This window comes from Ranitomeya variabilis, chromosome 2 (assembly GCF_051348905.1).
Source record: "Ranitomeya variabilis isolate aRanVar5 chromosome 2, aRanVar5.hap1, whole genome shotgun sequence".
Taxonomy (NCBI): Eukaryota; Metazoa; Chordata; class Amphibia; order Anura; family Dendrobatidae; genus Ranitomeya; species Ranitomeya variabilis.
Genome location: NC_135233.1, coordinates 221737492 through 221753878, shown reverse-complemented (window position 1 = coordinate 221753878; position 16387 = coordinate 221737492). Strand labels below are relative to the sequence as shown.

Here is a 16387-nt window from a genome sequence, read left to right as displayed (position 1 = left end):
GTAATAGCGCAGCATCAATTTCTTGCGGTACCATGACTTCGTTTACATGATTAACATCACTGCTAGCGTGAGAAAGTTCTCACAGCGCTAGCGGTGACATCAGTGAGTTGAACAGAGTTTATTGGCTATGATCTCTGCTCACTTTAATCACGGCACCGCGAGACACTGATGCTGCGCTATCAAGCTCGGCTCAAAGTCTCTGCTGGATGCTAGGCCAATTGCTCGCATTATGCCAACTTTCACATTGGCATCTAGATGTAGCAGAGCTAGATTCACTGCGGGAGGACATTGATCATCTCTTCGGACAGGTGAGGAATATAGTGGTTTATTTTTTTTTGTCTTTTACAGGGGACATGGGCATTGGTGGATTATCTTCTTGTCAGACAGGTATCACTTTGCTTTTTCATTTTTCATTTTTTTTAAATTAAATGGGTAAAAGAGGGGGAAGAGTGTTTATTTCAAATAAAGGACTTTATTCAGACTGTGTGTTTTTTTTTTTTACAATTTAACTATGGGGTAGTAATGGAGGTGTCCTATAGACAACTCTCCATCACTAACTGCTGGGCTTGATGTCCGCTGCCAATACAAGGCTGACATCAACTCCAATACTATTATCCCACTTGCCACCACACCGCGAATAGGGAAGAGCGGAGGCTAAGCGCCAGAATTGGCGTATCTAATAAATGCATAAATTCTGGTGTGGATGAGATCTGAAGTTTTTAAGTCTCGGAGAGAACCAATATCCATGGCCCCTTCCTAGCCTATTAACATCAGTCTGCAGCTATCCGCCTAACCTTACCTGATTATTAATTTATTTATTTATTTTTTTTTTTGGGGGGGGGGCGCAAAGCCTTTTTTTTTTTTTTTTGGGGGGGGGGGTCCCCCATTTTAATAACCAGTAAAAGTTAAGTATACAGCGGTGGGCTGATATTAATAGCCTGGGAAGTTTCATGTTTATTATCTCCTTCCCAGGCAATAAACATCTACCCCCAGCTGGTTAATAAAATTTCAGGATTCCCCACACCATTTATTTCTTGAGTTATTGAATTATTAGCTAAATACATGAACATTAAACTACACACGCACTGCACTAATTACATAAATGTCACTGACATCTATCTATTCTACTTTGACGGGTCACACTGTGGATTTACTGTACTCTGGTAATGAAATGTCGGGTTTTCTAAAAGATGGGTGCATAAAAATCGGACGGCACACACATGGTCCATGTGCCGTGCAATTTTTTCCCATTGTCTTGCATTGGCGAGTCTCATTTGATATACATGGCCAATCGCAAAATGCTGCAATTTTTTTCTCAGTCTGATCTGAGAAAAAAAAAATCACATATGAGCAGGGAATTATAAAATAACAGTAGTAATGAGCGAACGTGCTCAGATAACGAGTATCTTGAATAATATGTTCGAGTCCCCAAGGCTGCATGATTTGCAGCTGTTAGACAACCGCAAAAATGTGCGGGGATTGTCTTATGTTAGGCAATCCCCGTATGTGTTGCAGCTGTCTAACAGCTGTGAAAAATGCAGCCGCAGGGACTCAAACATATTATTTGAGCACGCCAAAGATGCTCAAATGTTATCAAAGCACGTTCGCTCATCACTACTTGTAAGCAAAGATGGCTGCTATAGATCCACCAAACAGATAGTAAGTAAATTTGGAGATTAAAGTAGATTTAAAACTGAGCTGCCGAGAATCCAATATACAATAGGAGACCAGGTGCAGTATGGATGAGTTTTTGACAACATATCCACACCTCATCTGGTCTCCTATTGTATATTGGATTCTCAGAAGAGCTGTTTACATGCACTTAAAGCACTGGAATCAGGGTCTCTGTCCTTACTGTCAGATTCCCTTTAAATATCTCTCTGTACAGATGACCAGAGACATCATCAACAGCTGTTGACAGCACATTTTCTTGCCCTAAGAGGCCACTTCGGAGACACTTAGCAGCACAGCTTCCCTTTTTGTTTCTGCGAATATATTCTGTCAACAAACCTGGCCTGTTCTTAATATCTAAAGCATGACTGGTTTGTCCTGACCAACAAAGCTGAGGCCATGCGTGACCACCAGCTCTGCTATGCTGTACAGACCAGATCGCTGGGTAATATTGTTGTTGTTTTTTTCCTGAACAGATTTTATTTTTGGGCATCACTCACAGTTGGTTTTCCCAGGCTGAAAACTGGACTCCTTCAACCCCTGACATACCGCATTCCACTAACCTAATATGGGCAGAAAGGACAGTGAGAAGATAGGAAGAGAGAGCTAGTCACTGAAATTTTGTCAGGCCTCCACATTGGCCTATGCTGCTTATGTCTGGAAGACTATATATAAAGAGTAATAAAATGACAATACAAATGGTAACACAAGATCGTTCAAAGATACACAAAGCAACAACTACTGTTAACTGGACAACCCAGATGACATTGTATTGACAATTATTTCTTCATTTTTTGTTTTCATTTTTTTATTCTTGTGTTTATTTTAGATAAAATATGACAAGGGTCAATAACAGTATCAAACAAAGTAAAAGATAAGCCACAGATGAAAGGGCTTTCTCACATAACACTGAAGCAGAGAAAATAGAGCAAGATAGCTGCCGGCTAAACAATTGTTAAATAATAATAAGGGTATGTGCACACGTCCGGATTTCTTGCAGAAATTTCCTGAAGAAAACCGGAAATTTTCTGCAAGAAATCCGCATTTTTTTTTTTTGCGTTATTTTTCCGTTTTTTTCGTGGTTTTTTTTAGCATTTTGCAAGCGTAATTAGCTTGCAGAATGCTAAAGTTTTCCAAGCGATCTGTAGCATCGCTTGGAAAACTTACTGACAGGTTGGTCACACTTGTCAAACATAGTGTTTGATAAGTGTGACCAACTTTTTACTATAGATGCTGCTTATGCAGCATCTATAGTAAAAGATAGAATGTTTAAAAATAATAAAAAAAATAAAAAAATGGTTATACTCACCCTCTGCAGCCTCCGTTCCTATAGATGCCGGCGTGGTTCAGGGCCTTCGGTGACGTCACGGCTTGTGATTGGTCGCGAGCGGTCACATGAGCGGTCACGCGACCAATCACAAGACAGTGACGTCACCGCAGGTCCTGAACCGCACCATCTATAGGAACAGAAGCGGCAGCATGCAGCGGTGAGAGGCGGGAACACTCCGGGGACATCGAAGGTGAGTATAGGACTATTATTTATTTTAACTCTTTTCTTTTTACCAATTATATGGTGCCCAGTCCGTGGAGGAGAGTCTCCTCTCCTCCACCCTGGGTACCAACCGCACATAATCTGCTTACTTCCCGCATGGTGTGCACAGCCCCGTGCGGGAAGTAAGCAGATCAATGCACTCCTAGGTGTGTGGAATCCCCGCAATTCCGCATTTTTAATGAACATGTTGCTTTTTTATCCGCGATGCGATTTTTTCGCGGAAAAAATCGCAACATTTGCACAAAAAATGCGGAATACACTATAAATAATAGGAGGCATAGGTTAGCGTTTTTTTCGCATTTTTATAGCGAAAAAATGCGAAAAAAACGCGAAAAATCCTGAACGTGTGCACATGGCCTAAGAAGTATACCTAAGGAACTGTGAGTTATTACACACTCAAGAAATATATACCGGTATATGATATAAAATATATGTTTATATTAATGTTGCCAGGAGTACTTTTCAGAAGCGTGTGGAAACCACTCAATTAAGGTGAAGCAAAAAAAATATCCCCAACTTTAGGAGGAAATATATAAAGCCGGACCATAAAAAATCCAGATAAAATACCTATATTTAAACATGTGGCAAAATAGTATTAAAACAAGTTAAAAAGAAGTACCTGTGCACAGGTAAAACTCAGATAAGGGATTACCGTAATAACACTACAACAATGTGTACTTATGACGGACCAGAAGGTATAAGATGAAAAAATTATTATTGCTAAATACTTTTAGTATGAACCCAAGGAAAAATATTCAAAAATAATCTAACGAATAACAGATAAAAGTATTGAATCACATTATAGGACAGTGTGTAATTGGAACAAATGCTTAAAGTGAGGTGCTAGCAGTGAGATAAGAGACCTTCAATGTGAAACCAAAGAAATATATATGAGAGTGAATTGTTAATTGGTCAATGCAATTAAACTAAGGTGCAAAACTAGGATTCCAATGGGATCAATGTCTATAGTATATACCTGGAAGTCTGTCACAGTCCTGGCACAGCGCACTCCTCAACGCGCGTTTCGGACTTTTTTTTTTTTTTTACTTCGTCTAAACAATTGGCAGAAACATCATTCAGCTGACAGCTATTAAAGGTTTATAAGGAGCTAAATCAGTAAATAACATGGAAAGAAGGCCATATACTCCTATAACAGTAGGCTCGAATGTGCCAATTACAGCCGAATTAGCCAACCATCTAATATACCTTGGGACGTCCCGACTATCCTGCTACATTCTTTTGGTTCTCCATTGAGATAAGCTGCCGCAGGAAGTTTCTCTGGCTGAGGCTTATTTTCCCCTATCCATAGATGAACCATCTGTGCACAAGCATGTGGGGGTTGGAAAAGACCGTGGAGGATCGCTGACAGATATCAAAGACGTATGGGACTTTTATATTGCTTTTGTCTTCACCATGAAAACATAAGTTTAAGATCAAGATGTAATTCATTGCATTATAAGGGACTAAGGTTGATTGGAGGGATTATAGAAAATCAATTAAAATTATTAATAAGCAATTAGGGAATTGGGAGTTAATTGATGGCAGTATCGCATTCTGGACTGTATTGTCAGGACTAAAAAAACGGTTATAATGTGTGTCTCTGTTCCCTGAGGTCCTCATAGTTTGGGAAGATGGCAGAATATAATACTTATAAGGGGACAGCCAACCACACAGAGGTCGAAACTCTACTGCAAATGTTTCAGAACGAACTTGGAAGTGGAAAGAAACATAGATCTCAAATCAAGTAATCTGTGCTGATTACAGAATTCTATCAGTTAGTTCAATTATTTTCTATTTGTCAAACATCAAAATATCTTTTCAAGTACCTAGACATCCCCTTTAATTATTTAAACACCATCATTTGGATGCATATTTAAGCACTAGCGTGTTATCTGTTATCTGTGTTCAGAGAAGGAAAACATAACAGAACAAAAAACAATAGTAACCAAGTAATCTAGGATCAGGAACGATCAGGTTGTTGGTGTACCATGGTGAAATGCAGTGATTTATCTTGTACAGTATGAGTCTCTAAAGAACAGAACTACAGGTCCTTCTCAAAAAATTAGCATATAGTGTTAAATTTCATTATTTACCATAATGTAATGATTACAATTAAACTTTCATATACTATAGATTCATTATCCACCAACTGAAATTTGTCAGGTCTTTTATTGTTTTAATACTGATGATTTTGGCATACAACTCCTGATAACCCAAAAAACCTGTCTCAATAAATTAGCATATCAAGAAAAGGTTCTCTAAATGACCTATTACCCTAATCTTCTGAATCAGCTAATTAACTCTAAACACATGCAAAAGATACCTGAGGCTTTTAAAAACTCCCTGCCTGGTTCATTACTCAAAACCCCCATCATGGGTAAGACTAGCGACCTGACAGATGTCAAGAAGGCCATCATTGACACCCTCAAGCAAGAGGGTAAGACCCAGAAAGAAATTTCTCAACAAATAGGCTGTTCCCAGAGTGCTGTATCAAGGCACCTCAATGGTAAGTCTGTTGGAAGGAAACAATGTGGCAGAAAACGCTGTACAACGAGAAGAGGTGACCGGACCCTGAGGAAGATTGTGGAGAAGGACCGATTCCAGACCTTGGGGAACCTGAGGAAGCAGTGGACTGAGTCTGGCGTGTGCAGGAAATGGGCTACAGGTGCCGCATTCCCCAGGTAAAGCCACTTTTGAACCATAAACAGCGGCAGAAGCGCCTGACCTGGGCTACAGAGAAGCAGCACTGGACTGTTGCTAAGTGGTCCCAAGTACTTTTTTCTGATGAAAGCAAATTTTGCATGTCATTCGGAAATCAAGGTGCCAGAGTCTGGAGGAAGACTGGGGAGAAGGAAATGCCAAAATGCCTGAAGTCCAGTGTCAAGTACCCACAGTCAGTGATGGTGTGGGGTGCCATGTCAGCTGCTGGTGTTGGTCCACTGTGTTTCATCAAGGGCAGGGTCAATGCAGCTAGCTATCAGGAGATTTTGGAGCACTTCATGCTTCCATCGGCTGAAATGCTTTATGGAGATAAAGATTTCATTTTTCAGCACGACCTGGCACCTGCTCACAGTGCCAAAACCACTGGTAAATGGTTTACTGACCATGGTATTACTGTGCTCAATTGGCCTGCCAACTCTCCTGACCTGAACCCCATAGAGAATCTGTGGGATATTGTGAAGAGAAAGTTGAGAGACGCAAGACCCAACACTCTGGATGAGCTTAAGGCCGCTATTGAAGCATCCTGGGCCTCCATAACATCTCAGCAGTGTCACAGGCTGATTGCCTCCATGCCACGCCGCATTGAAGCAGTCATTTCTGCCAAAGGATTCCCGACCAAGTATTGAGTGCATAACTGAACATTATTATTTGATGGTTTTTTTGTTTGGTATTAAAAAACACTTTTATTTGATTGGTCGGGTGAAATATGCTAATTTATTGAGACAGGTTTTTTGGGTTATCAGGAGTTGTATGCCAAAATCATCAGTATTAAAACAATAAAAGACCTGACAAATTTCAGTTGGTGGATAATGAATCTATAGTATATGAAAGTTTAATTGTAATCATTACATTATGGTAAATAATGAAATTTAACACTATATGCTAATTTTTTGAGAAGGACCTGTACATATCTTTTTTCCTTCTGGTGGAAAGATAAAGGGGAAAATGTATTTATATGTAAAAACCATTTCATTGGTTTCAAGAAAAAAATTAACACGCACTGTTCGCAGTAGAATCATGGCTCCTGTCTGTGGTCAATTTTATGAATCCATTTGCCATCTGATACTGATGGAATTAGTTGAAATAAATGTAGTAAGTTATGGCTCATTTATTTTTTTTTTTTGACAAAAGGAATAACGATGAAGACTGTGTTACGGTTGTCATCAAAATACCAGAAAATGAAAATGAGACAGATATGGAACCCTAAAATGCTGTCTGACTGCAAGGCACCCGCTCATCAAGACAGGTGAGAAAATTGCCAACACGTGTATATAATCTAGGAAAAAAAACTTTTTTCATTATTGAGACCGTCAGAATATTTTTCACAGGTTGCATCAAAAACTAAAGAAAAAGTACATGACAAACTACACATATCCTAGAATATTCTATCTCCTTTCATTCTTGGCAATTGGTGCGGGCACTGATTACACAGAAGGGCTGGTGGGACACATATATTGATGACAGCACTTTAGAATCCACTGCCTGATGGAGAAACTTTTCTAAATGCTGGTTTCCATATTAATGTCATATAGACTAAAAACACCAAGGTTACTTACCGGTAGCCGGTTTTTCCGGAGCCCATGACAGCACACCTGAGAGAGGGATCCGCCCAGTCAGGACAGGAAACCTACTGAAATAAAAGGGCGGTACCTCTCCCTCGCTTCAGTTGGTTTTCAGAGCATGAGAGGCCCCCTTGGTTAGTACATGGCAATCCACCACCACATAATAATTATAACAAAATACACCCAGCTAAAAAGTGCGCACCAAAGGGTGAAAAAAGAAGGGAGGGAATATACAGGTGCTGTCATGGGCTCCGGAAAAACCGGCTACCGGTAAGTAACCTTGGTGTTTTCCTGTCTCCCATGACAGCACACCCGAGAGATTTTTGGAGAAAGAACCACCTTAGGGAGGGACCACCGCTTGTAGCACCCTTCTACCAAAGGTAAGGTCAGACGAGGAGGATAGATCTAGCCGGTAGTGTCTAAAGAAGGTAGACAGAGAGGACCAGGTTACATAGTTACATAGTTATTAAGGTTGAAGGAAGACTTTAAGTCCATCTAGTTCAACCCATAGCCTAACATGCCCTAACATGTTGATCCAGGGGAAGGCAAAAAAAAACCCATGTGGTAAGAGTAAGCTCCACCATGGGGAAAAAAATTCCTTCCCGACCCCCCACATACGGCAATCAGACTAGTTCCCTGGATCAACGCCTTATCAAGGAATCTAATATATATACCCTGTAACATTATATTTTTCCAGAAAGGTATCCAGTCCACTCTTAAATTTAAGTACTAAATCACTCATTACAACATCATACGGCAGAGAGTTCCATAGTCTCACTGCTCTTACAGTAAAGAATCCGCGTCTGTTATTATGCTTAAACCTTTTTTCCTCCAGACGTAGAGGATGCCCCCTTGTCCCTGTCACCGGTCTATGATTAAAAAGATCATCAGAAAGGTCTTTGTACTGTCCCCTCATATATTTATACATTAACATAAGATCACCCCTTAGCCTTCCTTTTTGCAAACTAAATAGCCCCAAGTGTAATAACCTATCTTGGTATGGCAGACCCCCCAGTCCTCTAATAACCTTGGTCGCTCTTCTCTGCACCCGCTCCAGTTCAGCTATGTCTTTCTTATACACCGGAGACCAGAACTGTGCACAGTATTCTAAGTGTGGTCACACTAGTGACTTGTATAGAGGTAAAATTATGTTCTCCTCATGAGCATCTATGCCTCTTTTAATACATCCCATTATTTTATTTGCCTTTGTAGCAGCTGCCTGACACTGGCCACTGAATATGAGTTTGTCATCCACCCATACACCCAGGTCTTTTTCATTGACGGTTTTGCCCAGAGTTTTAGAATTAAGCACATAGTTATACATCTTATTACTTCTACCCAAGTGCATGACCTTACATTTATCCCCATTAAAGCTCATTTGCCATTTATCAGCCCAAGCTTCTAGTTTACATAAATCATCCTGTAATATAAAATTGTCCTCCTCTGTATTGATTACCCTGCAGAGTTTAGGGTCATCTGCAAATATTGAAATTCTACTCTGAATGCCCCCTACAAGGTCATTAATAAATATGTTAAAAAGAAGAGGGCCCAATACTGACCCCTGTGGTACCCCACTACTAACCGCGACCCAGTCCGAGTGTGCTCCATTAATAACCACCCTTTGTTTCCTATCCCTGAGCCAGCTTTCAACCCACTTGCACATATTTTCTCCTATCCCCATTATTCTCATTTTATTTATCAACCTTTTATGTGGCACCGTATCAAAAGCTTTTGAAAAGTCCATATACACTACATCTACTGGGTTCCCTTGGTCCAGTCCGGAACTTACCTCTTCATAGAAGCTGATCAAATTAGTCTGACATGAACGGTCCCTAGTAAACCCGTGCTGATACTGGGTCATGAGGTTATTCCTCTTCAGATACTCCATTATAGCATCCCTTAGAATGCCCTCCAGGATTTTACCCACAGTAGAGGTTAAGCTTACTGGCCTATAATTACCGAGTTCAGTTTTTGTCCCCTTTTTGAATATTGGCACCAGGTAGCGGCCTTACAAATTTGATCTATCGATACCTCTGCTTTTTCTGCCCAGGAAGTAGCCACAGCTCTGGTGGAGTGAGCCTTGATGCCATCAGGGATCGGGGCGCCACAGGAAGCATAGGATAAGGAAATAGCCTCCCTAGTCCACCTAGCAATAGTACCCTTGGATACACCATATCCCTTTCTACTACCCTGGAAGGCTACAAATAGGGATTGATCCTTCCTCCACTGACTAGTCAAGGATATGTACTGCAAAATAGTTCTCCTTACATCCAGTGTATGAAATTTCGCCTCCCCTGGGTTCTTAGGATTATTACAAAAAGAGGGTGACACAATCTCTTGACTTCTATGGAATTTAAGTACAACTTTCGGAAGGTATGCCGGATCTGGTCTGAGTACTACTCTGTCATCAAAAATTTGCGTGTAAGGAGGGGAGACAGACAGGGCCTGCAAGTCACTCACTCTACGGGCTGATGTTAATGCTACCAGAAGCACCGTTTTAAGAGTGAGTATCTTTATCGATGATTCCTGCAAGGGTTCAAATGGACCTTTGGTTAGGGCATCTAACACCAGATTTAAATCCCACGGGGGAACTCTCTGAATTTCCACTGGTCTAGACCTACTACAGGATTTAATAAAGCGGGACACCCACCTATTGGAGGCAAGATTGCAATTATATAAGGCTCCTAATGCCGACACCTGAACCTTAAGCGTATTAGTTGCCAACCCCAGTTGTAAACCCGCTTGTAAAAATTCTAAAATAGTACCCACAGGAAACTCGTCCCCCAAAGGTTGCCCTGAAAAATCCAGAAACTTTTTCCATGTTCTCCCATAAATTCTCGATGTTACTGGTTTTCTACTTTTTAACAAGGTGGAGACTAACCCTGGTGAAAACCCCCGCCTACTCAGTAATGCCCTCTCAAATTCCAGGCTGCAAGATGGAAGCCCTTCACTTGAGAGTGGCATATTGGGCCCTGGGTTAGCAGGTCCGGAATCTCTGGTAGAATCCAAGGATTGGTTATAGACATTTGTCTCAGGAGGGAGAACCAAGGTCTCTTCGGCCAAAATGGAGAAATCAAAATTACCCTCGCTTGCTCCATTCTGATCTTTCTCACCACTGCTGGAATCATCGCTATCGGTGGAAACACATAAGCGAGACTGAAATTCCATTGAATTTGAAGAGCATCTACCGCGAAAGGTTCCTCCTTCGGGTCTAACGAACAGAAACTCTCTACTTTCCTGTTGTTTAGAGTGGCAAATAAATCTATTACAGGTAAGCCCCAAGCCTGCACTATCTGTTGAAACACCCAAGGATTTAAAGACCACTCTCCCTGCCTCAGTGTCTTGCGACTTAGGTAGTCTGCTCTTGTATTCTCGACCCCTTTTATGTGGAGAGCAGAGAGGGATAGTAGGTGGCGCTCTGCTAGTTGTAGGAGGACAGATGCTGACTTCATTAGGGAAGGGGATCTCGTCCCCCTTGGTGGTTGATATATGCTACCACTGCGCGATTGTCCGACATGACTCTGGTATGGTGACCTTGAAGGATGGGAAGGAAGTGTTTTACAGCTCTTTCTACGGCCCATAACTCTCTTAAATTTGACACCTGCTGTGATTCTTGATGGGACCAGGACCCCTGAATTGAAAGTTCCCAAATGCGCCCCCCATCCTGTACCGCTTGCGTCTGTGGTGATGACCTGCTCTACTGGAGTTATCCACTGGACCCCCGACGCCAAATGATCTCTTATTGCCCACCATTTTAGGGAACCTGTTACCTCCAATGAAAGACATAGCTTGCCCTCTAAATGCCCTTTTAACCATTTTTGTGCAGACAGGACCTCCCACTGCAACAGTCTTAGATGGAACTGAGCCCATCTTACTGCGGGTATACAGGACGTTAGAGAACCCAGCAAGGACATTGCCTTCCTCAATGTCATTACCGGGTGTTGAATTGCTGCCTCCACAAGATTTTGAATTTTGACCAGCTTGTTTTCTGGTAGGAGACAAAGCTGACGCCTGGAGTCCAGAACTAGGCCTAAAAAGGACTGAACTAGCTCCGGCGTCAATCTTGATTTGGCGAGATTTATTTTCCACCCCAACAACTCTAGCGTCGCCGTAACCTCTTTTATTTGTGACAGGCAGTGTGCCGCTGAATTCCCTATTATCAGGAAGTCGTCTAGATACGGAACTATTACCACGTTCCGGGAGCGGAGGAAGGACATGACCTCTGACATCAGCTTGGTAAAAATTCTTGGCGCTATTGACAAATGGGAGGGCAGCGTACTGATAGTGCCTGAGACAACCTTGGACATAAACTGCTACCCTTAGGAATTTTTGAAAGTCTCGATGAATTGGGACGTGGTAGTAGGCGTCCTTTAAATCGATAGCTGCCATGAAACACTGTGGAAACAAGAGTTTTATCGCTGTATTCACAGACTCCATTTTGAAGGAACAGTTTACTACCAATTGGTTGAAATTTTTTAAATTGACAATAGTTCTTAGTGATCCGTCTGGCTTTCTTATCAAAAAAAGAGGGGAATAAAAACCTTTTCCCTGTTCTTCCCCCGGGACTTCTACCAGAACATGTTTTGATACCAGCTCCAATACCTGTTTCCAAGGCTAGCTGCTCTTCCGGGGTTTTCCTTTGGGGTGTTGAAACAAAAGTCTGTCGCGGTGGATAAACAAAATCTATTTTTAGGCCGTCTTTGACCACCTTCAGAGCCCAATGACTGGGGGAGATGTTTACCCAGGCTGGGAAAAAATACGAGGAGGAGCCGGGAGATAATGGTTCTTCCTGACATTCCTCATCAGAATGAGAAAACTCGGAAACAGAAACTGGTTCTAGGTCTCTACTACCCTTTTTCTTAAGGGCTGCTTTAACAGAGCCTTCTACTTCTGCTCTGATTATTGCTCTAAGACTAGAAGCAATGTCAGGGGTCTCTTCCTGGATAGTCTTTTGGATGCAATCTACACAAAGACTCTTCTGCCACTGGACTGCCAACGGAACTCTACAGAGGGCACATTCCTTATTCTTTGTCTTGGAGCTAGCCTTCCTCGGCGCCTGCCAAGTAAACAGAAAATGTAGCCCATTACCGCCAGGGTGACATTCACGTAGATCACTCACCACCCGCTGACCATAAACGGTACCGGATTCCGAGGCGGACTAGGAGCACGGGGAATGTTTCCCCTGGAGGTAGAAGAATCCTGAGACGACCGTCCAGGACGATTGCCACTCCTTCCAGTCGAGCGGCTATCCATTTTAGTACGCTGGTGAGCAGGTGTATCACCTGAAAAGGGCTCTTGCTGCTGCTGTAATGGCTGCTGCTGCTGCTGCTGAAGCTCCATACGATCCTCCATCTCTGGAACAGCTGTATGGGAATGAGCGACGTTTAGCGTTGTCTTACCCTTAATAAAGGGTCCTCCTCAGTGCTCCCCACCTCTTCCGGTGACCATTAAGCTCCTCTCCCCCTCCCGAACACCGCCGGGAAGCCTGTAACGTTACCGGCGTTCTTTCCATGGGCGCCGCCATCTTGGATCCGGCGCGCCGGTCTGTCGTCACGCAGGCACGCCCATTCCCAGCGTACCTTGCGCACAACGTCAGCCGCACGCCCGGAAGTCGCCCAGCTGAGGGGGAGAGAGCGGCGTGGCAGACAGAGAACGGCCCCAGGAGTCCGGACTGTGCTGGACCGACGCCCGCACGTGCGCAAGAGCCCCACGGGATCTGCGAACGGCGCTACCGTCTCCTGAAGGCCGACCTACAGGCGCCCTGCCTGTGCTTCCAGTGCCGGGACAGGAGCGGGTAAGTGGATCTTCTATCAAAACCGCCGTGTTTCAGCACAAGGGTTCCCATCAGGACAGGAAACCCAACTGAAGCGAGGGAGAGGTACCGCCCTTTTATTTCAGTAGGTTTCCTGTCCTGACTGGGCAGATACCTCTCTCAGGTGTGCTGTCATGGGAGACGGGAAAACTATAGAATTATATACAGTCTAATGAAAACTCAACATAAAACAATGCGTCTTAAAAAATGGATACCTTATATACTCGAGTATAAGCCGAGATTTTCAGCGCACTTTTTTGGGCTGAAAGTAACCCTCTCGGCTTATACTCGAGTCATACCCAGGGGTCGGCAGGGGTGGGGGAGTGGAGCTGTGTAATAATACTCACCTGCTCCTGGCGCGGTCCCTGCACGTCTATTCCCCGGCGCCGCCAGCTTCTTCCTGTAGTGAACGGTCACATGGTACCGCTCATTACAGTAATGAATATGGACTCCCATAGGGGTGGAGCCGCATATTCATTACTATAATGAGCGGTACCATGTGACCGCTCACTACAGGAAGCTGCCGGCGTCAGGGAACAGATGTGCAGGGACCACGCTAGGAACAGGAGAGTATAACTCCGTGCGCTATATCCACCTGCTCCCCGTTCCACAGTCGGCGCCGCTGCGTCTTCCGTGTCCTCTGCAGTGACTGCGATGACTGCGCGCTGTCCTCTGCCTGAACGTCAGTGTAGAGGACGCGGAAGACACAGCGGCGCTCGGCGGTGGAACGCAGAACAGGTGAATATAGCAAGTGCCGGGGGCCTGAGCGACGAGAGGTGAGTATGTGATTTTTTTTTTTTTTTTTATCGCAGCAACAGGAAATGGCGCAAATATCTCTATGGAGCATCTTATGGGGCTATGTGCAGCGTTATATGGGGGCAAATATTTCTATGGAGCATCTTATGGGGCTATGTGCAGCATTATATGGGGCAAATATCTGTATGGGGATATGTGCAGCATTATATGAGGCAAATATCTCTATGGAGCATCTTATGGGGCCATGTGCAGCATTATATGGGGCAAATATCTGTATGGGGCCCATGTGCAGCATTATATGGGGCAAATATCTGTATGGAGCATCTTATGGGGCCATGTCCAGCATTATATGGGGCAAATATCTGTATGGGGCCATGTGCAGCATTATATGGGGCAAATATCTGTATGGGGCCATGTGCAGCATTATATGGGGCAAATATCTGTATGGAGCATCTTATGGGGCTATGTGCAGCATTATATGGGGCAAATATCTGTATGGGGCCATGTGCAGCATTATATGGGGCAAATATCTGTATGGGGCCATGTGCAGCATTATATGGGGCAAACATCTCTATGGAACATCTTATGGGGCCATGTGCAGCATTATATGGGGAAAATATCTCTATGGAGCATCTTATGGGGCCATGTGGAGCATTATACGGGGCAAATGTGTCTATGGAGCATCTTATGGGGTCATAATCAACATTTGTGCAGCATTATATGGGCCATATTTTAATATGGAGCATCTTATGGGGTCCATCATGAACTGTATGGAGCATTATATGGGGCTCCTGATTCAATATGGATATTCAAAAACACAAACTACTGATGTCTCAATTAATTTTACTTTTATTGGTAACTATTTTTATTTTTGAAATTTAGCTGCTGCATTTTCCACCCTAGGCTTATACTCGAGTCATTAAGTTTTCTCAGTTTTTTGTGGCAAAATTAGGGGGGTCGGCTTATACTCGAGTATATACGGTAGATTGAATATCCAGAACCAGAGAATTCATAAACGTCACAATCAAAGCACAATGATCCATTAAAGCAAATGCAAAAAAAAAACAAAGCAAAGTAAGGCATCAGAAAAAAATGCAGTATGTACACTAAGTGGGAACATGGCCTTATACTAAAGTTAAGGTGCATCTTGGCAGAAAAGTGAACATATATCTCCTGACCAACACTGTGAAGAATGGCAGAAATCAGGACTACAAGTGTGCCGTTTTCTGGCATTCATGCTAATACTGGGTTAGTTATATAAAGTAGGGCCACGTTCACATGTTCACAATTTGGTCAGTATTTTACATCAGTATTTGTCAGCCAAAACCAGGAGTGGGTGATAAATACAGAAGTGGTGACGTGTTTCTATTATACTTTTTCTGTGATTGTTCCACTTCTGATTTTGGCTTACAAAAACTAATGTACAATACAAACCAATAACTGAACGTGTGAACGTGGCCTAAGTGTGAGCCTAAATAGTCCTTTCCTCATAAAGTAACCCCCGGATAAGGCACGGAGGGTCCGTAAGGAGGGGGCCATGACCGGGCAGGTTGCAAGTGACGTATGATTGGGGGATTGGGAGAAGGCAGGGGGACGGCAAGGGGGTAAGCCGGGGGGGAGGAAGTATTAGGGGACTAATTAAAGGGGAAGTGACATAGGGGAAGTGACATAGGGGAAGTGACCTAGGACAGAGGGAGAGGGGGGGGGCACGGGGGGATAAAAAGGATGCAGGGAGGAGCCGTAGCCCTCTTTCCCTCTCTGGACGGCCGGACATCAAGCAGCTCCCGCCCCGCACCGGGCTCTCCCATCTCACAAGCACACCTTACCTGGCATGGACGTCGTCTCCAGGCTCCAGGCGGCTGCCAGCGCTCACCCCCCAGGATGGTTAGAAAGCATTGCAGAAGGTATCCTGGGGGTGGGCGGTGGTGGTATTAACAGGGAATCCTCGGTGCCGGCTGGGGGGGCAGGTCCGGGGCGCAGGAGTGAGGGCAGCTCAGGATCCCGCAGGAGGAGGGCAGGGGGTTCCACCAGTAGTAGCCGCAGGAGAAGCAGGCCCCGGGCGACGGATGCTGCACGCTCCGCTGATCAGGAAAGGCAAGGAACAGGAGAAGCTGAGCAGACGGAGGGGCGGTGGAGGGAGACCGCGGGACCCACGGCAGCCCAGCAGCAGGGACAGGGGCTGGGATCACCGGGGAGGGTTCCGGGGGCAACCCCAGCAGCCGAGGCGGCCGGGTGTGTGAGCATTCTCCCCGCGGCCATGCAAGAGAGCCAGAACACATGGGCGGCGCCATCTTGTTTCCGGGGTCCTTCTCA

At 44.0% G+C, this 16387-nt stretch overlaps 1 protein-coding gene across 7 annotated transcripts in view; it reads right to left on the bottom strand.

The window, feature by feature from the left end:
- The window catches only part of LOC143804992 (uncharacterized), a 309321-nt gene that overhangs the window by 85769 nt on the left and 207165 nt on the right, over positions 1 to 16387 (bottom strand). The window lies entirely within an intron of this gene.